Raw genomic sequence first — 27,420 nt, 5'->3', positions numbered from 1 at the left:
CACTCAATACGTTGTTGAAAGATGTCAAGAAAAAAGTAAGGAAGAAAGGGAGTGGAGGGGGATCTCTATTTGATGGGACCTTTTTCTACCCATCTCTTACAAAAGAAACGAGGGCATCTTTACCACTATAGAATATTTTCAGAAACTCAAAGAATATTTAAAAGCATTCAAGGAGCTGAAATTTAACAATTTCATTCTAAAAAACTAAACTACCTTACAGGCAGAGTTCAAAGTAAACTTTGCAACATTTCACCTGTTTTCTTGAGGCATTTAATAGAAATTTAACATTCTCTTACAGGTTTCATACTGGCTGAAACATTAAACAACTCCATATTCGTGTTAGTATTAACGAGATTCATTTTCGTACTACATACGATAAGATCCGATTCATTTTTTGCGCACAAGGAGCGAAAAATGAACTAAGAAAGTGAAGAAGGGAAAAAGAGCGCTGGAGAGGAGAGAAGAGCAGAGCAGAGGCGTCGATCTAAAAGAGGGGTATGGTTTGTTGGTAAAAAAAGAAACATCTTTCTACACGACTCCAATAACAATCCATCTTGGAAATTTGACATTTCCTCCCTTTCAATATAAAAGACTAAATAGGTTCTCCGATGATTACCACTCTATACACACTACTAGATAGAGATATAATATACTTCATGGCGAAAGTAACGTACTGAACCACCGCAATATAAATACTCCTTTAAGAGGAAAATTGATCTATTATTAACTAGATAAGAAAATAAAATTTAAAATAGAATATATATAAGAATGCTTTCTATAAATTCTGCCCCTGTAAACGAGGCTCGCACAGAACACCGATGGGCAGCGGATGAAACAGTTATTTAGCCGTTGTACTTAAAAGAATAAATATTCGACTTTCTCACTGATTATCATGGGGTCCAATTACAGAACTTTTAGATTCGAACATGAGAAACATAGTTGTAGCTTTTACTAAAGATCAGGTACTTTAAATAAGAATGGGTTTGAATTTGGGGTCCATAAAATCGGAATTTGTTATCAATAGACATATAATTAATGTGACATCTTAGTTTTCGTCTGAACATATGATCAGAATATGAGGGAGATCACACTAGACGATATATACTGTTTCCCTCGACTTCCTTTCACACTTTCATAAAGCGTACTTGCTTGTACCAAATATCTTTTCAACAACATACTTATGTAAAGTATTATAAAGTAAACCTTCATACTCAATATTTTGATGAACTATGATGCCCAGGGATATTTTTAATCGAAATAAAAATTAAAATATAGACGAATATATTTTTCAACCTCTGAAAGGAGGACAATATTCGGGTATTCATTCATTGTCATTGGGAGGACGCGTATAATTCCGATATAGCCTCGAGCATCCTCGGTTTTAACACTGGGATATATTCATAAATTTCATTCATACCTGGTTCGAAATCGAAGAGCGTGATGGGCCTTTAATTCAAACGGTATTTCCATCTATTTTTATGGGTATATTTGCAACTAGGATCTATACGCACCATGATTTATAAAGGAAGAAATTTTTCTTAACGGGAAAAAGAGACAGTGGATGATATACTGGAAAAAGGAAAAAGCTTCCAAAAATAAAAAGGGACCCCTTTGGAATTTACTTCGAGAAGAAAAAGTGCGAAACATACTTTCAGCAGTTGAACCATATACTGGAACGCAGAAGGAGGTTCCAGGATATGGTACAGTAGGGAAGATATTTTTTACTTTTATTTTTCGACAACTAGGCCTAACGGGAGGAAAAGGGACCAAAGGACATTTTTTTCATCTCTCCGGGCAGTTTAAGACGGGAGAAAAATCGAAGCGTGGGATTGGAACAAAGTGTCCGAAAATATCGGAATGTACGATCTTCTATTCCGACATCCTGCTGTAGGGCTCCCCATTTTATCGTCTCATGGGTAACATCCAGGGCCATTTGGCGCGTGATGCCTTGAGACCTACCAAGGCCTGTAGTCCATCTCCATACCTTTTCCCCATAGCTCGTAAAAAGATATTTTTGCTCCTCGTAAGGTAAAAATAAAATATACTCGAGAACTCGAGATAGATTCTGAAATAAAGAACTACTTGAAAGAGAGAGATAAAAAACTACTCTGGATATATCGAACATCACGGACTCTTTCATCTTGGATTATAACTCTGAATTCAACAGGCTTCCAACCTTTTCAATTACGATTCTCACAGAAAAAACTTGGAATATTTTTCGTTTTATATATTTTATCCCTGAAAGACTAGTTGGATAAAGAAATTAGAGATTACGAGAGCACCGAAGGACTTCTCTCATTTCGAGTTTTAACGTAAACACTTCAACGAAAGTGAACGTGATATTTTTCAAATCAGAAGCCATTTAAATATCAAGTTTCAGGAGATTAAAACGAACCGGTGTAAATTAAATTTAACACGGATGAATACTAAAGGTTTGGAATTGAAAACCCGTGAAATGAAGGTGCTAGGAATGCCAATATAGGCCAGGCAAGATCCCGTTCGATATCAATTTGGGGGAAAACAATTCTTTCTTCGATATTACTCGTACGGACAAACCAATAGTTCCGCTCGAAAAGATTTCTCTATTTGGCTTGGCGGGGGGGGCGTCAATTAGTGTAGGGCGCCATCGTTTTGGACCGGACAGTGTGCCGAAGTAATGACCGTTAACGGCATCGTTTAGAACGACTCATTGGCCAGAAATATATACTTTGGAAGCTAGCTCGAAAAATAAAGGTCAAATCCCCGGAACACGCCAAAAGTTCATTTCACCCAAGGCCGACAGAAGGAACGAGTTAGGCTGACTGTAAGGGAAGTTAAGACTCCTTATTAGCCCTCCGTAAAACTACGCAATCATTAAAGAAGTTTTTACAGAGGGTTAGAGAAACTTCGGAAAAGAGAGCTTTGCGCGCATTCTTGCACTTTATAAAAGTTTCCTCAGTTGTAAGACTACGTAGGCGAGATGGTCACCTTCGAGGATCGGACGGGCGAGGATGTCTTTTCGGGAAAGAGAAAGAATATCGATCCGGATTTTTCCTTATTAGTGAGAACGAAACATTAACATTAGCTACGCTTCTATAGGAAAGAAACGAAGCGTAAATTCATTTAGCTCCCGTTACAAAGCTAGACTATACAGGCCTAAAATCTTTCCGGAAACGCCAAACGATTTAGTTTGCTCAACCAAAGTAGTTGCCAATTTTAGACCAAAAAGTACGGAATGAGGAAGAAAACAAAATCACTCTAAGAACTTTCGATTCCCAGTAAATTAAAGCTTTTTTTCCCCGCACAATTTTAGATTCTTGTAAGAATATTTACTCCGATATAACCAAGACTAAAATAGATTTATTGAATGCAACTACCGCGACTATCAAACCTATTTAATTTATTTGTTGCTTAACCTTTAAGCTATAATTAGAGTAATTGTTCGTTGTATTATCTAATCGGGGATTGTATAGGGTATAAGGGTTTGTGGAAATGTTCCAACTTGAAAATTATAGCGACATATTTTAAACGAAACAGAAAGTTGAACTCTTAGACAACGGATACTAGAAATTTAGTAATATGAGATGGCGGGACTTCAATAATTAAGACCGTGGTAAATTAATTGAAGGAACTCGGGACAAAATATCCCAATAGACCGTAAGAGAGTTGAAGAGCGGCGATACGTCAAGTAGAGAGAGAGAGGGAGGGAGTGAGAGAGAGAAATGAAAACGCCTAATCTAAGACGTCAAGAAGATAAGAGTTAGGAGTTATGAAATTCCCACGGGAGAGAGCCAAGTGATGCAGTTATTTCGAAGCGACTGGTCGGTTGGTCGCGGTACTTCTCTTTACATGAAAGTCCTAGAGGAATGCCCGCAATTACCTAACAGAAGCTCATCATAACAAAGTGAATACGGCAATCGATTAAGAAACAACCCATGTTCAAATTCCTAACCTCCTCGTGCCTGTTTAGGTCGTATCCCAAATCTTCTGCTCTGCTAAAGCAGAAAGCAAGCAGAGATCTTCGACTTTTTGAGATACGACAAGTGGTTTTGTTTCAGATAACGTACTTCAAATAAAATGGACCGAGTTTCCTCGATGTTAAGGATGGAGAGGGGTGAGAGACTTAACGTACGTTACTAACAAGTGGCGAGGTGAAGGCGCGGGACACTTTGTCCATTAACTACAAGACGGTCCTCGCAATTCTACTTGCTAAAACGATATACCCAAAAGTCCCGTATTGATGAAGTGGAACTACGGTATACGGAGTATATTGGGAAGGGAGCGAGCATCGGCAATTTAGGTTCGGCTTTTCCACTCTAAGCCTATAATGCGGAGACCGTTGGATTGAGCCGCATTTCCGAGATCGAATTGAAGCCTTCCTTCACCCCTTTACTGAATACTGACTCCCTAAATGCTTCCGCCAACCAGGCACCCTCTAGTCCAAACTGGGATTTTCCACCATCCGGATATCGATGAGAAATCAAATACATATTAATCCGAAATTATCACAATCAAATCTTCAGTCTTATTTATCGACTCTTTCTAACTTTTAGTTTGGGAAGCTTACTGCACCAACGTTTTCTTTTGGCATTCGCCGTGATAACGTCGGGGTAATTTATTTTTGATGGAAATGTATTTGGACCGCTTGCTAGTCGCAGCCGCTAGGTCGTAAATCAAACACCGCCGAAGGAACCCGTTATAACCAATAGGCGAATATAAAAGAAACGCGTCGGCAAACGGAAAATGGGTAGAAATATCTATTATTTTCGTCTTTTCGCTTGGAATATTTCTTATTCCTAGATGAAGGATATTTTCCACAATGACCAGTCCATGATATTTCCATCTTCCATTCCCTTCCATCTCTTAATATCGCTGTCGCTGAATTTGTTTCCCATCTTTTCCAAAAATAGAAGACTTCCAGAACAGAGGGAAATTCTACAAAGAGACCCTTTTCCGTTGAGTCAGGCTTCAAAATATCAACTATACAGGGTGATCTCCTTGATACACTGAACCAAATTTAGTGGTTATAATGTATTTCGACATGCCAAAGGGAATGAGGTGAATTCTAACTCCAATGCATTTTGGATAAAATGTACGAGCGTGAGAAACAATAGATTAAAACAATATAGAGCCAAAATTTCATGCTTTGCATTAGCAGCTCCGTTTACAATTCAAGACCTCGGGACAGGACTCTTTTTTTTTTCGCAATCCTAGTGTAACACCCTGTATGACAAAACTATACACTCTTTCAAGTAGGAAGAGAATTGTTTTTCCTTCAGTTATAATTGGGATTTAACCGAGTTAAATGGCGAACGTCAAAATGTCCATTAAACGCTTTACAAAATTTTCGACCCCTTCTCTTCTCCGCGCACCCGAAACCATTTTTCGTTCTAGCTTAGGATGGAAGAGGGACGACAGAGAAAGGGGAATTACAGGAGGATTCCCGTTTTTCCGGTTATCTTCTTTTAGAGAAAAGATCGAAAAGATTCTGCCTGGACGAAATTTAAGGCGCACTCGACCGTTAGAACTTGGATATAGGAAGCAAAGAAGAAAGGAACTGTGGGTAAGAAAGGGGGCAAAGACGTGTCCTATGTCGTTAATAGAAATTCGAAATGTGAGAGGAGGACTTCTTCCCAAAATAACAGAGATGAGAGTCCGGGCCAGGATATCCCGATTAAATTCGGTAGCTCTTTACGACGCCGCAACCCGAGCGAAACCTTTAGGCTTTTGTAAAAGAGGTAACGAGAGAATTCCCATCAAAGAGGTACCCCCTTAAACCCTCACCTAGATAATTCGCTTTTTGAGTCAAATGGAATGAGAAGTATAGGTTTCATGGTTATAATACTTTTTTCTAAAAAATAATTCTTCTTCGCAATTAACCCAGGTTCGTGGATATGTGTAGAGTGGAGACAAATAGGAATGTAAAATGGCCATTGGATACAACGTGTACTTGAGCCCGTTCGCGTGGGCCAACATTTACTAGCAAATTAATGGTTGTAATTAACGCTGACCGCGGTAAATATGTCCATAAAATATTCAAGTATACATACGGGGCAGGACCGTAATTACAGCCGAGATCCTTCTATATCTTTCAGAAAGATAAACTTTTAAAATATGTTTTCAAAAACCAAATGGCGCGTCTCATCATGTACGGTCGGTCCCACATCATTTGCATATTGTTTGCCCGTCCTTCTAATTTTCTTGCCAAAAGCCCAGCGCTTCCGAAAGAGGGCCCTATGTGTTTAAAACAGCAATAAAATTTATTTTTAGTACCAATTAGAAAATATTCTCGTCCTCGTTTTAATATACACAAAGTTAAGGGTCAAAGACATTGACAATTTACGGGTTTATGTTTTCCGTGAATGTATTTACTCAATACACCCATGAATAATGAAAAACAGATAGAGATATTGTTCATAATCTTAACGATATTATTAAAAATAATTTTTATCGAAAATAATAGTTTTTGGCTTTAAAAACCTAGCTGTGAAAGGTCAAATGAAAATTGAAAATATATAGGCCTAGTAGACTAAACTGTTCCCTTAACTTTTCTCCCTGTATTTATATATATATTCGCATCCCCAGTCCCCGCAGCGATCAGGATGCAATATAAGGTCGGTGTACAAGCCATGGGGATTTCTCCAAAGGCTCAACGAGAGAGATTGATGGGATTTTTCCTGCAACGGAATCATTGGTACCTCTTTCTCCTCGCCTCCTTTTATCTGGACAGAATATACCTCGAAAATAGAGAGGGTCGCCGCGAAGCTGTTGCAGTCTCTCGTCGTCAGAAGGACCCCGGAGGTCACTATATATATAAGTTCGCGTCACAGCGCCAGCTAGCCGACTTCCTAATATTACGGGGACACGAAAAATAAAACGAGGGAGAAAAGTTGAGAAAACTCGGGGAAAGAGATAGAAAGCCCATCGGGATTTTTAAAAACTAGCTTTTAATGAGTTTCAACAAGAGAGTGGTTAGCGAAAAGGCCTTCAACAAATAAAAAGGTTGGTAAAGATCAATAATATATTAAAAAAATTAAATTCATTTTCTCCATACGAACTAGGGCACGTGCTACGCAATAATTTCTCGCGCTATTTCATTTCACTTGGAATTTTGATCTGAACCAACCTGATCGAACATATTTGCACGTGGGATATCGATGAAGACCGCAAACAACGCGAGTTAAATGACGTCGTTGACCTGAGAAAGTTGAAAAATATTTTCAAATTTCCCGTCTGCAATTCAGTTTCATTCGGCTTAGCGACAAAACTATTTGGCAATTAAAAAGACCCTTAATTCTATGTCCCTAGAATTATTAATTCCTAATTTCGGATTCCAACACCGTCGGCGTTATTTTAAAGTAGTACTTAAAAATACTTTAATCCGATCTAATTTGAAAAGAATAATTATTTTACGTAAAGTGGTTAAATTCTATCTTTCTCTCATATAGCCAGTTTTAGTTAATTGGCGCAATTCAATAATTTATCTTTCTAATTAGACGGAAAATTAACCGAAAAGGGTAGACTACAACCGTTCGAGTACACGCCAGGTTCCTTAGATAGGCGTAAAAATTAATAATCACAGGGTAGCAGTAGCTAAGCCTAACTCTCGACCGGTATAGTTGATTATCTTACCAAATCTAGTTAGCTAATAACAGGCGCGCGCGAGCACGATGCATAACCCAATGTGGAGTATAACACGCCCTCGAACCGAGAGAACCACTCGATTAAATATTTAAATTCGTCTTCCCCTATACCGAAAGCTATTAGTTCAAAGTAACCTCGCAAAATTAATGACGCAAAAGCTTTTCACTTCGGTGTTACCTTAAGCATAATGACTTTAGATTAATACGCTTCTACCCGAGGACGTCTACGTAGTCGCGTTCGGTTTTGCGAAAGGGGTCTAGACTTAAAAATTGGGGGTTGACTTTCGATAAACAGGGCATCCTCTCTAAATTGCGGGGTATGGTATGTATATACCTAGGTTCAATTAAGGAGGAATCGGAGAGAGAAAATGACGCGTCATTCATCGAGATAATTAGGGAGCGTATTGGCTACCATTAGACACGTAGGGACGATTAATACCAAAGTGTTAATCATCAGATGGGAACCCAAATACCTTAGAAAGATAGATATGGGACGAAGGAAGCCAGCCCTGCAACTAAGGTTTCAGTCCCTTGGGAAAAGGCGTAATAGTTGAGAAACTTTATAGAAGGCAACGCTTATAACGAAGAAGACACGAAACCGGCTACGTTTAAGGCATACCATTCCTTCAAGGAATGACAATCCCACGCAGCTCAAATAAGGCGAGTCAGGAATTCTAAAACCTAAAAATTAAATTGAAAACTCAATAGAGCTTAGTTTCTATGGCTACCTGTTACGGTTCCTTTAAATAGTTTCATTATAATAAAACCGAGACAGAAATTTGAAGCATCAAGGTATATAGGACAATTATTTGAAATAAGTTATTTTCTTCAATAGGAAATAGAACTTTAACAATATGTCTTAAAATTAACACTTTCATGAAGTTGAGAAGAGTTAATAAGGTTCCAATCCCTTGATTTCAATATAAAGCTAATAACATTCTCTCCAGACTCGTGTATCTACGTCAATAGAACGTAGTATCGGTTTCAATATATCAGCTTAGGCTTATACAAATGACTTGGCTAACTATCGATTCGCAATTCCTATACGATTATATTAATCTGCTAGAGGCTAAGTCTAATTAGTAATTTAAAATTTACGGATAATTTTAATCTTCAAATGACCGAGAAGCGTTGCAGGGTGACCTGATCGACCTTTCGGAGTAGTTTAAAGTTATCAAAATGCAATAAGTCGAAAGAGATTGGGTCAACGTTCATTAGTAGATTCGAAAATATACTCCTCACAACAATTCCCATGGACCTGTCCGGCAGGGCAGAGTTAGGAGCATAGATATTAGAAAAAATATAAAAAATTTCGTTATTAACAGATAATCAAATTGTATTTGATTGGAGATGAAAATTTGATCTATCACATCCTCAAAATGTTTCAAGTTGCCAGGTTTCAAATGTTATTTAAAGTTGATATACATCAATCCGTATCGATAGAAAATTAATATTTAATTCTCAATATCTATGAGAACTAAAGAGAGAGAGAGAGAGAGAGAGAGAGGGGGGAGGGAAGCGAAAATTGGCAAAAGGGTTTATTAATTAAAACTCTAAGCACGGAGCGAAAGGATTTGGCACGCTCTTCACGCCAGATACACGCATCCGGAGATAAATATCCCGCAATATATGATTTTCTGCCTCTTCTCCTACTTTTCCTCATCCTCATCTCTTCCTCTATAAATAATTCAGGATAGCGTATGCTAGGGACTTTCTCCCTCTTTTTCCAGGGGATAGTAAAAGCGAGTAAAAGGCTCGAGCTAAGGCAAAAAACCCACCAAGTACCGAATAAGGTCCAACGAGATTTCAGGAGAATGACAGCTTAATCCGACACCGCTCTTTAGCTAGCTTCGCATTCCCTTCCCTTACTGTATTTACGAAAAAAAAAGAGAATACTGGATGCGGTACAATTCCTAGATTACTATATGGTAAAAAAAGGGGGTCAGTTGCAAATACCCTGGGAAAAATCAGGATAGAAATAAGATTTTTCGAATCTATTTACACTTACGCAAAGCAGACAAAAAACATAAAAGGGGGAAATTGGTTGGAGGATATTTTCTGATAAACAAAGGGACATGTCGTTAATGCGTAATTAAGTTACCAAAAAAATGCGGTTGCAATATATTCGTGCTTGGGTGAATTATGTCAGGCGGGAAGAAAGAGTAATGCAATAATCTTTGATCTCTACTTCGACACCTTGGGTTAGCTGCGATAATCGACTCGAAACCTAGACAAGAACAACGCGGTTGACTGTCATCAATGCTAACATAGGGAGATATAGACTTAGGTCACAACTATTTTACTTATGAAATATTCAAACTGAAATTCTAATTGTAATTAGAAAACTCAAGGAACGCGATTAAATCTTTTTAATTTTGGTTGAAAAAGAACTCGAAATTAACCTAATTAATTAAAAATCGTAATGAGCGTAGAAACCGTTTCTAAATCTGACGCCTTTCGAAACAAATCATCGAGGGATGACACTAGCTTTTTCGTTCGTCTTGGGATAATTATCTCGCTCTAGGATAAAAATTTTTTTTCTCTCGAATCGATCTTGGTCTTTTGATTCATCAAAGAATTGGAAGAGGTTACAGCGCCCCCTTGTTAAAAGCTTTCAAATATCGCCTAAGTGCTTCAACGACTAGAGAGAAAGAGCTTCTCGCCAATTACGTAATACGAACATTCGAGAAAGTGAGGAGATAGAGAGAGGGAGCAAAGAGACTTCTAAAGGAGATCCAAGAACGTCAGCGATAAATTAGGTATAATTGCGCACCGTCGGAGTAATTGCGAAAGATTTAATGAGTTTATGGCCTAATCATTTCATAATCGTCTTATTACGTTCCCCTCGCATTTTTTTCTCTCAAAGACGCGAACGTTTTTTGAAAAGACGAGGTGAAGGAGAAGTTATAGGGAACGATGGTTTTTGCATATAGAGAACCCGGAGAATTAATCTAGACTTCATTTTTATCTACGTCAGTGACTATATAATTACAACGAAGATTTTAGAGTAGGTGTGTGTGTCTGTTCAGATCAAATACAAGGAAAACCAAGTTTGGTGAGAAACTGGCTAAGAAAAAATAGATCTCAATGCTCCGAAGTATTTTTGGGAGAGTACGAGCTGGTACAGTTAAAGCAATGACGCCAGATTTCTGCTGGTATTTGTTTAAACACACGTAGATTTAATATTAAGTAATTGTTTCTTGTTTCTTCTCTTTGGTTCCCTTCAACAAGGACTATATATATTTTACTGGACAGAAAATTAAGAGGAATTTGTTTGTTTTCAGTAAATATTTAAATCACTAGCTATTTACAAGTGCTCCGAGTCTCTGAAGGCATTTTGAGAAGTATTATTTACACTTCGAAACAAGCTAACATTTTTAGGCTTATCGAGCCCTTAGATTTTAGTATATTAGTTTCGACAATGCTTAATTCAATAACCCTCGGAATCTCCAGTCCCATTAGTGACAAAACGTCCGCGATTTTTTCCGAGAGGCAAAGGCGTGAGTGGGCTTAAAAAATTCTCTGCATTGGACGCGTTGGCGGTGTTAGAATTCATCGCGAGAAAGCGAAGAGATAAATTACCCTGAGAGAGAAAAATGTTCACAACGACTAATTGTAACGCTAAAAATTCCTATTTAAGAATAAGCTTGTGGGCATGTCAATTCCACGAAAATATATAATTGTTACCTCCCTGCAAAATTCTATTCCGGATAGATTTTGTAGATAAACCAATTTCGGACTTTCTCGGCCAAAGAAGTTCGAAACCGCTCTTTCAAATCCCAACAGTCATAAACCCATATCCTTAAGTCATTAGTCCTTATCTTTCCCTTACTCAAAGCGAGAAGCGTTCTCCCTCCAGCTTCCCTCGAACGAATTTTGACAATCTTTCTTATTCATTTATTTCACTAAAAAGTATTGAGAGTTGCCTTTAACGTACGTACCAGTAAAATAGAATTGGTAAATGCATTGTTGTATATTTGTATATATGTATATAGTACGGGTGCGCTTGGTCCCCTAATTGATAGCAGGACCAAGATAAGATCTATTCGTGAGTGTGTGTGTGCGGGCGCGCTTTACCTACAGAAAGCTGAACTTTCTTGGAAAGGACAATTTGGTCGGCGGTAAGAACCAAAGATGAAAGAGGAGCCACGATGACTTCTTTTTAAGCCATTAAGGTATGGAAGTGGCGCCTTCAAAAAGAGACAACAATATTGCTCTCGGGCGCGGGGTCCCAGAATAAAAGATAGAAAGAGAGACCCACGATTTTGAAGAGGAGAGCTGGTCTCTGGACGTCCCAGACTGAGGTCTAAACTTTATAACCGAGATCGCCAAAAAACCAACTCGCCAATGTTTCGGTTCGCTATGGTTGTTATTTAATAAAAACTCTTCATCTCCCGCGCCGAATACCGCGCATCAAAAAGACTCTATTTAAAGAGCTCGGACGATTAAAATAATCGGTTTTACGCAGACGCAGTGTTCAGCACCGCGCGCGACGACCGCCGCCGCCGCCAAATATGATCACGTGACGTTGACTTTTATTCATTTTACTATTATGTTATTATATTATTTTATTAGTGTCATTATTATTATATTTAAATATGTTCCTTAAGAACATGCATGCCAATTTGTATATTAATTTGTATGGTCATGACCTTAGCAACATTTTTAGTTTGTTTGACTAAAGTAAAAGGTACCGTCCTATTGGTAACTCTCAATACCGTCTTAAATTAATTTATCTCACCTCCTATAAAATCATCCCCTAGACAAACTGACTTTATCTTAATATTACCTACGCTTCCTGAAATGAGTAAGGTAGCGAGAAACCCGGATAGCCTAATCCTTTTTCCTTCGTACTTTTGTAGTGGATTGACATGTTAGTTAAATTTAATCTATTATTTCTTATGAACGTTACACAATTCGCTACAAACTGGGGGTCCGTCCGGGATTTAATGTTAATTAAACTAAGAATTAAGTACTTATGAAGCTAAATTAAAAAATTAAAAAAAATCTCAATATATTCAGGGTGCCATATGTTATTTTTATTAGTTTGTTCGTTGATTGGTTGGTTTTCATTTTGGCATTTCCAGGATACTGTTGTAGATTGACAATTTTGCAAGGAAGTTAATAGTATTTTATAATTGGTTTTATTGAACGTCTCTGGTCTCTATGCACCCTCTGCTAGATCGTAATTTTATTATTATTTTATGGTAAACTCGCCTAATGAGTGAAACGAATCCCTACTCTAGATTTAGCAAAGAAGACACATTATTGTGCAAGGAATCTCGCAGTGAGCGTTATAGAAATAGACAATTAGTTGATATGGCTTTCGTAGCGCGTAGTAACCCCTCTTCCAGGAATAATTCTCCTGTCAGATCTACAAGTCCGAATCAAAACGTAGGAAATAGACCTGTCACACCACCGGTCGCCTCTAGCAGCTTAACCAATGTTACTTTAGTGTCGGGAAACGTCTCCCAGGTTACCCCTAACCCTGTTATTACGACTACTAATAATACTCAGGTAACCGTTAGTAATACTATTCCCATTATGACTAGTAATAGTACTCAGAGTAGTACTAGCACGAATGTTACCGTTACCCCTTCGGGTAGTGGGAATAACGCCCCAGGTACTAATCCGATACCTGCCGACGTATTAACTTTAATAATGACCCAATTAAATCAACAAGCGGCCGAACAGCAAAGGCTTAATTTATTATTGACGCAATTATTAGGCGCTCAGACTCAAAAGTCGAGTACCCCTGCGCCTAGCGTTGTAGGTGCGGTATTACCGGACCCCCCGGCACCGCCGCTGTGCCCTAGTTCATCATCTAGCCAATCTTTGCTGGTCACAAATAGTCTTTCAAACCAAATTCAAGCGACTACACCCCCACAAATTAATTCTAATCCTCCCCCCTTGGGTGTCGCGACTAATTTAAATTTAGTTCCAAATAATGTAAGCGGGCAAGCCCCTTCCTTAACTCCCCAATCCCAAGGACCAACGGTAGTAAATGCTGGTTCAATAGCAGGTGCCAACCAAGTTATGGCCCCTATCGTATATTCAACACCGTTGCCCCCTATGTCTTATTCAGGGAACCCGACTGATTCGGGCCCTAAAGAATTTTTGAAGAGAGCTAAGCAATTACGCTACGCTCATGATGTACCAGACCAATATTTTCTTCAAAAATTTATAGCCCCCGCTCTTCACGGCCCAGCATTTGATTATTTTATAGAAAATGAACCGTTTGAAACTTTTGCCCAATTTGAGGAGGGTTTGAAAGCAAAATTTGAAAGAAAAGGGCAAGACGAGATAATTAAAGGAAAAATTTATGATAAAAGGCAAAAGCCCCTAGAAAGTGTCTCCGATTATGTCGAGAGCTTACAAAAATTGTTTAATCAATTAAACAAACCCATGAGGGAGGAAAAACAAATTAAAGTTATTCGATTTGGGCTAAAGGATAGTATCCAAAAACATTTAGTTGTTAAAGACAAGTATGTCAGTGTTCGTGAACTACTGGATGACGCCATGGGCGTCGAAAGAATTGTAAGAAGGGAAGGTCGCGAACAAAGCGACTCTAACCCCCCTGCCAGTAGAAGTCTAGCCCAGGGCAATAGTGGAAATTTCAATAGGCCATCCCCTCAGGCGAACCATCGCTCTTCGCAGGGTCGCCCTAGTAGCTATAACGGCCGGACAAATCCTCCCCCGGGAAGATCTATGAACTATAATGCAGGTTCCAATAATAATAGTAATAATTATCGGCAAAATAATTTTCAGAACCGCACAAATAATTCCAGTGGCCAAGTAAACAATAGCTCCCGTAATCCTAATTTTAATCGAGTGACCCCTAATTCCGGTCCCTATTTTAACCCGAATGTCACTTGCCATGGTTGCGGAGAAGTCGGCCATGTGCGCCCCTATTGTCCGGTAATATTAAATGGTCAAACCCCGGTTTCGGGAAACGGAAATCGAGGCGACGTAGAAAGCGCCATCTCGGCCGCGTCTGCGCCGCCCTCTCAACAAATGTAAAATCTAAACTAACTAGCACGGGGAATGAACCATCAGGGCCCTCTAGTAAGACAAATGTTTTGCCAGAAAACCGAAATTTCTTACACATATTTTTAGGCTCTGTCCCGTGCCTAGCTTTAATTGATAATGGTTCTACTCACACTTTAATTCGTACCGATTTAAAACCCCTATTAGAACAACAAGGTTTTGTAACTACCAACAAAAATTTTGCTTTAGCTCAACCAGATTCCACCTTATTAGCCACTCAGGGTACCGTTAGGGTTCCATTTTGTATTCCCCGGAAACAAGTTAGTTTCGAAGCCGCTTATGTCTCCAACATTCCATACCAATGTATATTAGGTCGGGATTTCTTAGGAAATGTGGGTATGATTGTTGACTTCGGTCAAAATAATTTTTGGTATCCAGAAAGTAGTAAGGATAAAATCGATTTTGCCCCCATTTTTGGCAGTAAGGGCAGTATTTTTAGTTTGTCATCCACTCCCGATCTTAGTGCTCACATTGATGAAGAAGGCATAACAAAGGCTCTCGACGAAGCTCCATTAGACGCTGATAAGAAATCGACATTAAGTTCATTAGTGAACCAATATAAATCCATATTTTCTTTAATACCCGGTAAAACCCATAAAGTTGAACATTATATAGACGTAGGTAATAGCTTACCTCTCGCTTCACCCCCTTATAGATACTCCCCTATAAAACGCTCCATTATAGATAAAATAATCGACGAAATGTTAATGTTAGACTTAATTGAGCCCTCCGATAGTCCGTGGGCCGCTCCGAGCGTTTTAATTTGTAAACCTCCTCGTGCTCCTCGCTTATGCCAGGACTACCGAAATTTAAATTCCGTTACTCGCAAAGACGCCTATCCTCTCCCTAGGATAGACGATATCCTCGAATCTCTCCATAAACCGAAATACATAACCACATTGGATATGCGCAGTGGTTACTGGCAAGTCCCTTTACACGCGGCTCACCGCGATATTGCTTCTTTTGTTACCCACAGAGGTCTATTTAGACCTAAAGTGTTAATGTTTGGACTGTCCAACGCCCCTGCCACTTTCCAACGTATGGTTAACAATATTTTCGGTGATTTGTTTAATTCCGGCGTATGCGCGTATTTAGATGATTTGATCATCGCTTCATCCGACTTCGAGACTCATATAAACACTCTCGGAAAGGTTTTTGAGCGTATTTTAAGTTCTGGTTTAACAGTTAAAGCATCCAAAACCCAATTTTGTAGACAGGAATGTCGGGTATTAGGCCATGTAGTTAGTTATGATGGTATAAAAGTAGACAGTGAGAAAACGGATTCGATAAGCAATTATCCGACCCCCAAAAATATTAAACAACTCCGTAGATTTCTTGGTATGGCGTCCTATTATAGAAGATTTATTAAAGATTTTTCGAAAATAGCCAGCCCTCTTAATTCTTTATTACAAATTAATACTACCTGGAGTTGGGGAGAAGCCCAAGAATCCGCTTTCAATACTCTGAAACGCCATCTTACATCAGCCCCCATTCTTAGTTCGCCTGATTATAGATACCCTTTCGTTATCCACTGTGACGCGTCCAATGTTGGCGTGGGTGCAGTGTTATCACAAGTTATTGATGGCAGAAAGCATGTCATTCAATACGCGAGCAAATCACTTAATGACACTCAGAAAAAATATTCCACGACGGAAAAAGAGTGTTTAGCCATTAAGTTTGGAATAGACACGTTTCGACCTTACGTAGAAGGCACGAAATTTGATATTTATACTGATCATAGTGCGCTCAAATGGCTTCTCACCGCACCTGACCCTACGGGAAAGTTCGCAAGGTGGAACGCCCATTTGCAATCTTTTAATTTTGATGTACACCATGTACCCGGGAAGAACAATGCTGTCGCTGATTTTCTATCGAGAATCCCAGAAGATTCTGATCCCCCTAACCTTAGTCCCGCAGGTCAAGTTTCGACCATTTCTGGCAGTAACCCTGATAGTCGCCCAGTTCTGTATGATAATGCTGAGATTATTAGTGCCCAAATTAAAGACCCTAAATTAGGTCCGTTGTTAATTTATTTAAGACAAGGTTATTTACCCGACAATAAAGAGTTGCGGGAATATATAGAAAAGGCAGCCCCCCGGTGCGACATTAGAAAAGACATTTTATACTACGACACTAAGAAGAGTACCCACGGATGGGACTCTTACAAAATTTTTGTTCCCGATGCTTTGAAAGCACGGATTTTATATTTGAGTCACGACATTCCATCAGCCGGTCATTTTGGTGTAAGAAAAACAATAAAACGTATTCAGAGCCAGTTTACCTGGGAAGGACTCACGCTAGACGTGATGAAATACTGTAGCTCGTGTTCGGTTTGTCAAAAACACAAAATACCGAGACAATTACCTGCCGGTCTGATGAAGTGTAGTGATGTAACGGAGCCCTTTTCCACGATATCAATCGATTTAAAAGGCCCGTATTGTCGTAGTAAGCGGGGATATAAATATATCCTCGTAATCACCTGTCTTCTGACTAAATGGGTCGAAGTGTTTCCCCTCCGGTCAGCAACTACGAAACCCATCGTGAAACATTTAATTGATGATGTGTTTACACGTTTTGGATTACCATCTACGGTTGTTAGTGATAATGGTAAAGTTTTCGTTTCAAAGATTTTCGCCAGAGTTTTCGAGCACTTGGGAATAAAGCAACGCTTTACGTCGTTGTACCACCCTCAAGAAAACCCGGTAGAAAGATCAAACCAAGTTTTAGGGACCATGATTGCCTCCTATGTCACAAATAATCACCAGGATTGGGATTTATATCTCCAGCAATACGCTATGGCAATAAGGAGTGCAATTCATGAGTCCACGGGATTCAGTCCCGCTGAGTTAATGTTCGGCCGCGAAATTCGAACGGCCTGTAATGTAATTGCCCCTCAAAATCAGGGTGCGGATTTAGTTGATTGTGATGACGCCACTCAGTCCTATGGTTTCAACCTTTTTCCAAAAGTACAAAAAGCTTTGGAAATTGCGTACGATAACATCAAAAAGGCTCAAGTTAGGCAGAAAGCCAACTATGACAAACGCCATAGAGACTTTGAATTGGACGAAGGGGAATTAGTTCTTAAGCGAACCCATCACCTATCCAACGCAGCTTCCAATTTTGTTGGTAAGCTTGCGGAAAATTATGAAGGCCCTTATAAAATAGCTAAAAAGCTAAGCTCTAGGACTTACAAATTAGAGAATATGGAGACGAAAAAGCTACTCTTTGGAACGTACCATATTTCTCAGCTAAAACCTTTCAAAGAGCGTAAGGAATTAACCCTTCAGGATAGCGATTTTGATGCGTCTCTGGCAGTAACTAATGATAGTGAGCTAGACGACGAAAATTTTGTAGCGCTCCCTGCGGAATCCGTGAGTGATAAAACAGTGGATAATTTAGTTTCCGATTTAACAAAGTCCCAAGCAGAATCTGACATAGATGAGCCGGTTGACGATTCGGAACCAATTTTTAAAGGTCGAGTGTTACGACCCAGGGATCCCGTAACTGGAAAGGTCATATCCAAAGAGTGATTTCACGACCAGTTGTAGTGCCAGTTTTTAATAAGTTTTCATGCATAGGATAAGTTTTTATAAAATATTTTACAATAGTGGAGTTTTAGGTTATTTTTAGTTAGTGCAGGCAATATTCAATCCCTAGTTTTAGCTTCAACCATAAGTTCAAAGAAATTCTGTTCGCAGGCACCATCATTAACTTGTCACATTTATCAAACTTATAAGAACGTACACCGAGGTATGGGGTTAAGAACTGACCCGAGCGCTGGTCGCCAGGGAGAAGCTTAACCCTATGTCTCTTTCATTTGTCGCGCCATGGCGGCGGCATCTTTTTTAGAATGTATGGGAACGGGTCCAGGTAGTTTCGCGGCCGAATTCTATTTGCCCCTTTCTCTTCAATTCTACCGAGTTTTCTTTGTCCTGCCCAGATCCTCGCCGTAAGATAATTGCCCGCTACACTTATTTTTGTTCCCCTCACACAAGGTTACCAATGGACCTCACAAAGGTCATCAATTTGAAAGAGTGTATATATTGTTAGGTATTTTTGGGAACTTGTCAAAGTTCTTGGTTTTATTATTTGTTCTGTGTGATTTTTGTGGGCGATACCTGGTACGACATTAAGTCGCGGTTTTCTGGCACCCTGACACCGACGCTAACCTCTGGTACGACATTGAGTCGCGGTTCTCTGGCGCCCGAACAGGGACGCTGACCTTCGGGTCAAACGTTTAACACGCGGGAAGCTGCTAAATATTTTGATTGGCCACCTACCATCCGGGTCTTGAAAGTGGCTAACGTTAATTGGCCAAGGGTCAATCCGGGTCCCAAAAGTAACCACGTGGGTCAAGGTTTTAAAACGGAGGACTTGGAAGAGAATCGGGAGTCTGAACCAAGAACTGATCGGAGAAGGAAAGAGCAAAGGGTTCTCCCGATTGACCCGATGATCTAGAAGGCCAGAACGTCGACTGCCCGAAGGCGACTGGAGGATGACCCAAAGATTGGGTTGAAAGAAGCAGACTGCAAGGAAGCTTTCTTCGCAAGAACCGTGTTTGTGCGATCGCTAAGAAAGTGCGGTAAACGATGACGCGAAAGCGAAACAATAAACCAGGGTCGCCAGGAAAGATGGATTGAGTACAATTTTGTTTTTGTTTATTTTGGAGGGGATTGTTATGTTTATGTTTATTTTGGAAGGGTTTTGCATGGGGGTTTAAGTTGATAGAATGTTTTAATTTGTAATTAGTTATTTTAAAGTTAAGTCAAAAAGTTACTGCATGCTATGTTCAAGTTTGAGTGCTAAGTTTAAGATGTCATTAAAAGAGGAAGATTTCATTGGTAACCAAAGAGTGTTCTTTTAACATAAGCCTATATACCCTAAGAGTTATTTCATGAACTCGCTACCCCCTAATAGTGCCAGGGTAAGCGAAGGGAACTCGGATGATTAAGTAGAAGTTATTTGTAGCATAGGAGCTCCGGATGCAATCAGACATAAAGTTAAGATAAGAAAGGTAAAACTAAAGGTTATATAAGTTTGAGGATTCAGATATAAAGGTGGTGTTGCATTGCTACGAAGGGGTTGCCTTAAAGTTAAAGAAAAACGCTACAAATTGGGGGCCCAGCCGGGATAAGGTTCATCGAGTTTATAGTTTAAGATATAGGGTATAAGAAGTTAAAGATAAATAACAAAGGCGATAAGATCAATGTTTACAGGCTGAGTTATGCTTTGAATTTTTTTTCGTATCCAAATTTTTTTTTTCCCTTTCTTAAATTTTACTGTAAATTGTTGAAAAGATTAGGATATAGTTGAAACAGGATAGATTGATGAGCAAAGATATTTATTCGAGGTTTAGTGTTGACTTATCGGAAGCTCAAAAAAGGGCGCGACGTAATCGTTACACACAACGCGCAGATATGAATGGTACAAATCAACCTCTCACGGGGAACACCTCCCCGGCTTTTGCTAGTCCGGCCACTTCAAGGAGTAACTCTCCAAGTAGAATAACCGCTACTGGGACAGCGGGAGGAAATGTTATAAATCCACCCATTGCATCCCAAAACCAAAGTGCTTTACAGCCAACTGTAACAGGGGGAAACCCTAATACACAGTTCGTCAGTATGGCTTTATTCAACCAATTAATGTTAAAGATTAACACCATTGTAGATCAACAGGTTCAGCAAGCTAACGATATTAGGACGCTAGTAAATAATAACACAGCCCCGGTGCTAAGCGCGCCAAATCAAACAACCCCTAGTCCCGCTACGGGGGGAACAGGGGTAGCCGCGAACTCTTCAAATATAGGGATGGTCCCTACCAACCCGATTTTACCCCAGGGGGGAGGAAATGTCTTGCCACCGTCAATGAGCCCACTGCCGTCCACGACAGGTAGTCTAGCGACGGTCCAGGCGCCGCAACAAAGTTTAGTCAGTCCCCCCATGATCCCTTTGTCTGCCCCGGTGACAGCTCCCGTACAGTTTCTCGGTAACCCCACCGATGCGGGTCCAAAGGATTTTTTACGCCGTGCCAGGCAAATGATGATGACATATAATATAGATGAGACTACTTTTGTACAAAGGTGGATCCCTAGCATGTTGATGGGACCCGCCTCTGACTGGTACTATACGGAAGCATTTGACAGGGGTAGAGTATTTACAACGTGGGATGATTTCGAGAAAAGATTAAGAAAAGAGTTTGAAAGAGAGGGGGCTGACGAGCTGATAAAGGATAAAATGGCTTTAAGAGTTCAAAAACCGCTAGAGTCGGTGGCTGATTATGCCACCGCAATGCTGAAACTTATAGGTCAGTTGAACAAACAGCCCGACCCAAAAGAACAGATAAGGTATATTTACCGCAACTTAAGAATAGAACTCCAGGGGTATATTAAGTTAAAGCATATAGAAAGTGTTCGCGAACTAATCGACGACGCTTCAAACGTTGAGCGCTGTGTTGGGAAGCAGAGAAACGTAAGTGAGGTTATTATTAACAGGACCGAGGGGGCAAAACCTTTAAACCCTCAAACTCCTAGTTTCACTCCTACCTGTCAATCATGTGGGAAAAAGGGGCACACAGCCAATAATTGTAGAATAAACAAACCTAGGGTAGAAAACAAGCCTCTTCAGGGGGGAGGAAGTTATTATAACGCCGACGTTCAATGTTATAATTGCCAACAATATGGGCACAAGGCACCATGGTGTAAGAATCCCAGGGTGGAAAGGCAGCGCCCACAGTCGGGAAACGAAAACGCGGACACCCAAAGTCGAGCCGTGGGTTCGTCCGCGCCCAAACAATAAAGGAAGAAGGGGCCGACACGGGGGAGATATGGCCGACTGTAGAGGATCTTTTAAATGGTGGTCGGGATTTTCTACATATATTTTTAGGGACCATACCGTGTCAGGCATTAGTTGATAGTGGCTCAACTCATACAATAATTAACAGCGCACTTAAGCCATTGATAGAGAAGTTAGGTTATAAGACCACCAATAAGATTTCAGCATTGGAACAGCCAGACGGGTCATTAGTATCTATTGAGGGGACCGTAAATTTAACTTTCGGATTGCCAAGAAAACAATTAGATTTTCAAGCAGTTTATGTATCGAATATAGCTTATGAGTGTGTTCTAGGACGCGATATTTTAGGAGCGACAGGTATGATAGCGGATTTTGGTAAGGGAAGATTTAAGTGGTCAGATAGGGAAGATGAAGTTTTTAAGTTTAAGAATGAGATAGAAGAAGCAGGGAAGATTTATGCCTTATCATCCGCGCCGTTGGGTTTAGGTCGTCCTCAGAATACCAGAATAGATTATGAAGGGATTTCCGATGCTCTATCCAGAGCACCACTAGAACCAAATGAAAAACAAATCCTAGAAAACTTAGTATCAAACTATGAATCAATTTTCTCCACTTTTCCGGGAAAAACCAAGTGTATTGAACATTATATAGATATAGGAAACCACCACCCAATAGCAAGTGCCCCTTATAGATACTCCCCTGCTAAACGAGCCCAAATGGATGTTTTAATTCAAGATATGTTAGATGAGGATATTATAGAACCATCAGATGGACCATGGGCTTCGCCGGTAATTATGGTATCTAAGAAAGATGGAGGATTTCGTTTATGTGTGGATTACCGAAAGATCAATAGCATAACGCGAAGGGATGCGTACCCCATGGCTAGAATAGATGATATCTTGGATAGCATCCAAAAACCAAAGTATATAACGACCTTGGATATGACCAGTGGATACTGGCAAGTACCACTGCACGAAGCTCACAGGGATATAGCCGCCTTGGTAACACATAGGGGTTTGTTCCGACCCAAGGTTCTCATGTTCGGACTCACATCGGCACCAGCGACATTCCAAAGAATGGTTAATAACTTGTTTGGAGATTTATATGGAATGGGTGTTTGTGCATATTTAGATGATTTGATCATCGCCTCTGGAGACTTTAAGACGCACATGAGAACCTTGGAGGAAGTATTTAATAGACTAGCTAAAGCAGGGTTAACGGTAAAGGCTTCCAAAACCAATTTCTGCCAGAAGGAATGCAGAATTTTGGGTCACCTGGTAAATAATTTAGGCATTAAGGTGGACCCCGAGAAAACCTTTACCATGAGTGGCTATCCAACCCCATGTAACGTCAAACAATTAAGGCGATTCTTAGGTATGGCTAGCTACTACCGAAGATTTATCGAAAACTTTTCAAAGATAGCGGATCCCTTAAACGCCCTGTTACATAAAGACGCCGTATTTAAATGGAAAGATATTCATGAACAGGCATTTAATAAGTTAAAGACATGTCTGTCTTCAGCACCACTTCTTAGCTCCCCCAATTACGATTATCCGTTTATAATCCATACGGATGCTTCAAACACCGGTCTAGGAGCCGTGTTATCACAGAATATAGATGGGGAAAAGCACGTGGTGCAATTCGCCAGTTGTTCGTTAAGTGCAGCTGAGCGAAATTATTCGACCACCGAAAGGGAGTGTTTGGGTGTCAGATGGGCGATTGAGAAGTTTAGGCCTTACATAGATGGCACCAAGTTTGAGTTATACACGGATCATAGTGCAATCAAATGGCTCCATACCGCTCCAGATCCAACGGGAAAGTTTGCCCGGTGGAATAACTATTTACAAGCCTTTGATTTTACAATCCATCACATTCCGGGTAAATCTAACGTGACTGCAGACGCGTTAAGTAGGTTACATGAAGAAGACCACCCGGAAGGGCACATCTCCGCCTTACGAAAAGCTGAGCCGACCATAGTTCGTTTCGATAGGGAGGAGATGGTTAAGGCACAAAGGGGCGACGATCGGTTAGGCGCTCTAATAGCTTACCTAGAAGAAAACACAGTACCTGCCCAGCAAGAGCTGCAGGTCTGGGTTGAGAAAGTGGCGCCACTCTGTGATATCCGTGAAAACATTTTATACAAAGATATAGAAAAATGTTCAAACGGGTGGGACAGTTTCAAGATTTGGGTACCGGAGTCCCTTAGGGCTCGGGTGTTACATTTAAATCACGATATACCCAGCGCAGGTCATTTAGGGGTTAAGAAAACCGTAAGAAGGGTAAAAAGCCAATTTACATGGCCAGGATTGACCTTAGACGTAATAAACTATATAAGATCTTGCAAAAAGTGTCAAACCCATAAGGTACCAAATTTGAGGCCCGCAGGGCTTATGAAACCTAGTGAAGTAAGCGAACCATGGGAGGTCATCTCCATGGATTTAAAAGGTCCCTTCCCACGCAGTAAGAGAGGATTTAAGTATATTCTGGTGGTCACTGACTACCTAACAAAATGGGTAGAAATTATACCACTGCGTAATGCATCCACGAAACCCATAGTTAATCATCTCATTGATGATATTTTCACGCGGTTTGGTTTACCATCCTGCATAGTTAGCGATAATGGTTCCTGTTTCGTTGCAAAGTTAATGAAACAAGTTTTTGAGAAGTTACAAATTAAACAGCGATTTACATCCTTGTATTCGCCACAAAGTAATGGTTTGGTTGAAAGATATAATCGCACTATAGGAACCCTTATCGCAACGTTTATCGAGGGTAACGAACAGAGGGATTGGGACAGATACCTCCAGCAATTCGCGATGGCATTAAGAACAGCCCCGCAGGAGACGACTGGCTTAACGCCTGCGTCTCTTATGTTTGGCCGAGAAATTAGAACGGCTACAAGTTTGATTGACGAGAAAGACCCAGATCAATTCCTAGATCCAGAAGTAGAGAAAATCTATGGGTTAAAGGTAGTTACACGGGTAAACAAAGCCCTGGAACTCGCTCGTGAGAAGGTTAAAAAGGCGCAAAGCCGACAAAAAGATTATTATGACCAGCATCATAGAAACTTCGAATTTAATGAAGGTGATACCGTCCTACGGAAAACCCATTTCCAATCGAGTGCTGGCAATAATTATTCCGCAAAGTTAGATAAAAGATACGACGGTCCATACCGAATTGCGGAAAAGCTTTCACCTCACACGTATAGGTTAGAAACTTTGTTAGGAAAAATGCTTAAAGCAACCTACAAAGTATCAAATCTAAAGCCTTACGTTGAGCGCACTGAGCATAAGCTACTAGATGACGATCTAGAAACGCTCAGTGATAAAGATAGTTCGGATGACGAGAACTCCAAAAATTCCGTCACCACATCAGGTCGAACGTTAAGACCGAGAGATCCGATAACGGGTAGAGTTAAAGTATTGCGCAAGTAACAAGTTTAAATAATTTTTTTTTTTCCTGTCTCAGTTAGGTTCATGATAGGATAAATATTTAGGTTTTCGATAGTGGTTGTTAGTTTTGTTTTCGTAAATGGTGCACCTGTACATATTGATCGATCGTAAATTTAGTTCACTTGATATATATATGATTTTTGGATTTTCAAGGTTATCTATGGCCATTTTGAGTAGGTTATGTTTCTATTATTATGATTTGTTTACGGCCTCACATCAGTATGGGGTGTTAGTGGATAAGTGCTTGCCTCATATTAAGGTCTCACGAGGACGTGTGACACTAAGTGGGGGAGAGTTGTAGTGCCAGTTTTTAATAAGTTTTCATGCATAGGATAAGTTTTTATAAAATATTTTACAATAGTGGAGTTTTAGGTTATTTTTAGTTAGTGCAGGCAATATTCAATCCCTAGTTTTAGCTTCAACCATAAGTTCAAAGAAATTCTGTTCGCAGGCACCATCATTAACTTGTCACATTTATCAAACTTATAAGAACGTACACCGAGGTATGGGGTTAAGAACTGACCCGAGCGCTGGTCGCCAGGGAGAAGCTTAACCCTATGTCTCTTTCATTTGTCGCGCCATGGCGGCGGCATCTTTTTTAGAATGTATGGGAACGGGTCCAGGTAGTTTCGCGGCCGAATTCTATTTGCCCCTTTCTCTTCAATTCTACCGAGTTTTCTTTGTCCTGCCCAGATCCTCGCCGTAAGATAATTGCCCGCTACACTTATTTTTGTTCCCCTCACACAAGGTTACCAATGGACCTCACAAAGGTCATCAATTTGAAAGAGTGTATATATTGTTAGGTATTTTTGGGAACTTGTCAAAGTTCTTGGTTTTATTATTTGTTCTGTGTGATTTTTGTGGGCGATACCTGGTACGACATTAAGTCGCGGTTTTCTGGCACCCTGACACCGACGCTAACCTCTGGTACGACATTGAGTCGCGGTTCTCTGGCGCCCGAACAGGGACGCTGACCTTCGGGTCAAACGTTTAACACGCGGGAAGCTGCTAAATATTTTGATTGGCCACCTACCATCCGGGTCTTGAAAGTGGCTAACGTTAATTGGCCAAGGGTCAATCCGGGTCCCAAAAGTAACCACGTGGGTCAAGGTTTTAAAACGGAGGACTTGGAAGAGAATCGGGAGTCTGAACCAAGAACTGATCGGAGAAGGAAAGAGCAAAGGGTTCTCCCGATTGACCCGATGATCTAGAAGGCCAGAACGTCGACTGCCCGAAGGCGACTGGAGGATGACCCAAAGATTGGGTTGAAAGAAGCAGACTGCAAGGAAGCTTTCTTCGCAAGAACCGTGTTTGTGCGATCGCTAAGAAAGTGCGGTAAACGATGACGCGAAAGCGAAACAATAAACCAGGGTCGCCAGGAAAGATGGATTGAGTACAATTTTGTTTTTGTTTATTTTGGAGGGGATTGTTATGTTTATGTTTATTTTGGAAGGGTTTTGCATGGGGGTTTAAGTTGATAGAATGTTTTAATTTGTAATTAGTTATTTTAAAGTTAAGTCAAAAAGTTACTGCATGCTATGTTCAAGTTTGAGTGCTAAGTTTAAGATGTCATTAAAAGAGGAAGATTTCATTGGTAACCAAAGAGTGTTCTTTTAACATAAGCCTATATACCCTAAGAGTTATTTCATGAACTCGCTACCCCCTAATAGTGCCAGGGTAAGCGAAGGGAACTCGGATGATTAAGTAGAAGTTATTTGTAGCATAGGAGCTCCGGATGCAATCAGACATAAAGTTAAGATAAGAAAGGTAAAACTAAAGGTTATATAAGTTTGAGGATTCAGATATAAAGGTGGTGTTGCATTGCTACGAAGGGGTTGCCTTAAAGTTAAAGAAAAACGCTACACAGTTACTATATTATTTTTAAGCGCAATTTTGTTCTTATTTCGAAATAATTCCTTTTAGATAGTGCACTTGTATATATTGAGATATCTCCAATGTTAAATTTTTGAATACACGCGTATAACCTAAAGTTAATTTTTTTAAATCCATACGCATAACTTAATGTAAATTTTTAATGTTTATACCCAACTCACGATTAGTTTTTCAATGTTCGTATTTTAAATTTTTCTATGAAACTAAGGGTTAATTTGTCAATGTTAATATCAAACTAAAAGTTAATTTGTCAATGTTAATATCAAACTAAAAGTTAATTTGTCAATGTTAAAATATCAGTTCGATCGAGGACGTTCGAAGCCAGTTTGGGGGGTATTGTAACGCTAAAAATTCCTATTTAAGAATAAGCTTGTGGGCATGTCAATTCCACGAAAATATATAATTGTTACCTCCCTGCAAAATTCTATTCCGGATAGATTTTGTAGATAAACCAATTTCGGACTTTCTCGGCCAAAGAAGTTCGAAACCGCTCTTTCAAATCCCAACAGTCATAAACCCATATCCTTAAGTCATTAGTCCTTATCTTTCCCTTACTCAAAGCGAGAAGCGTTCTCCCTCCAGCTTCCCTCGAACGAATTTTGACAATCTTTCTTA

At 39.9% G+C, this 27,420-nt stretch overlaps 1 protein-coding gene and 1 long non-coding RNA gene across 3 annotated transcripts in view; one reads left to right on the top strand and one right to left on the bottom strand.

Annotated features, from left to right (window-relative positions):
• The window catches only part of LOC149661414 (uncharacterized), a 318,208-nt gene that overhangs the window by 51,750 nt on the left and 239,038 nt on the right, over window positions 1-27,420 (bottom strand). The window lies entirely within an intron of this gene.
• LOC149661417 (uncharacterized) lies at window positions 54-7,316 on the top strand. The gene is made up of 3 exons (XR_016368900.1): window positions 54-232; window positions 299-3,883; window positions 3,950-7,316. It is a non-coding gene; the product is annotated as an uncharacterized LOC149661417 (long non-coding RNA).

The sequence above is a fragment of the Phalangium opilio genome, unplaced genomic scaffold (genome assembly GCF_054372755.1).
Source record: "Phalangium opilio isolate 3A_F unplaced genomic scaffold, DU_Popi_V2 ptg000070l_1, whole genome shotgun sequence".
Taxonomy (NCBI): domain Eukaryota; kingdom Metazoa; phylum Arthropoda; class Arachnida; order Opiliones; family Phalangiidae; genus Phalangium; species Phalangium opilio.
This window is presented reverse-complemented; position numbering and strand designations above follow the sequence as displayed.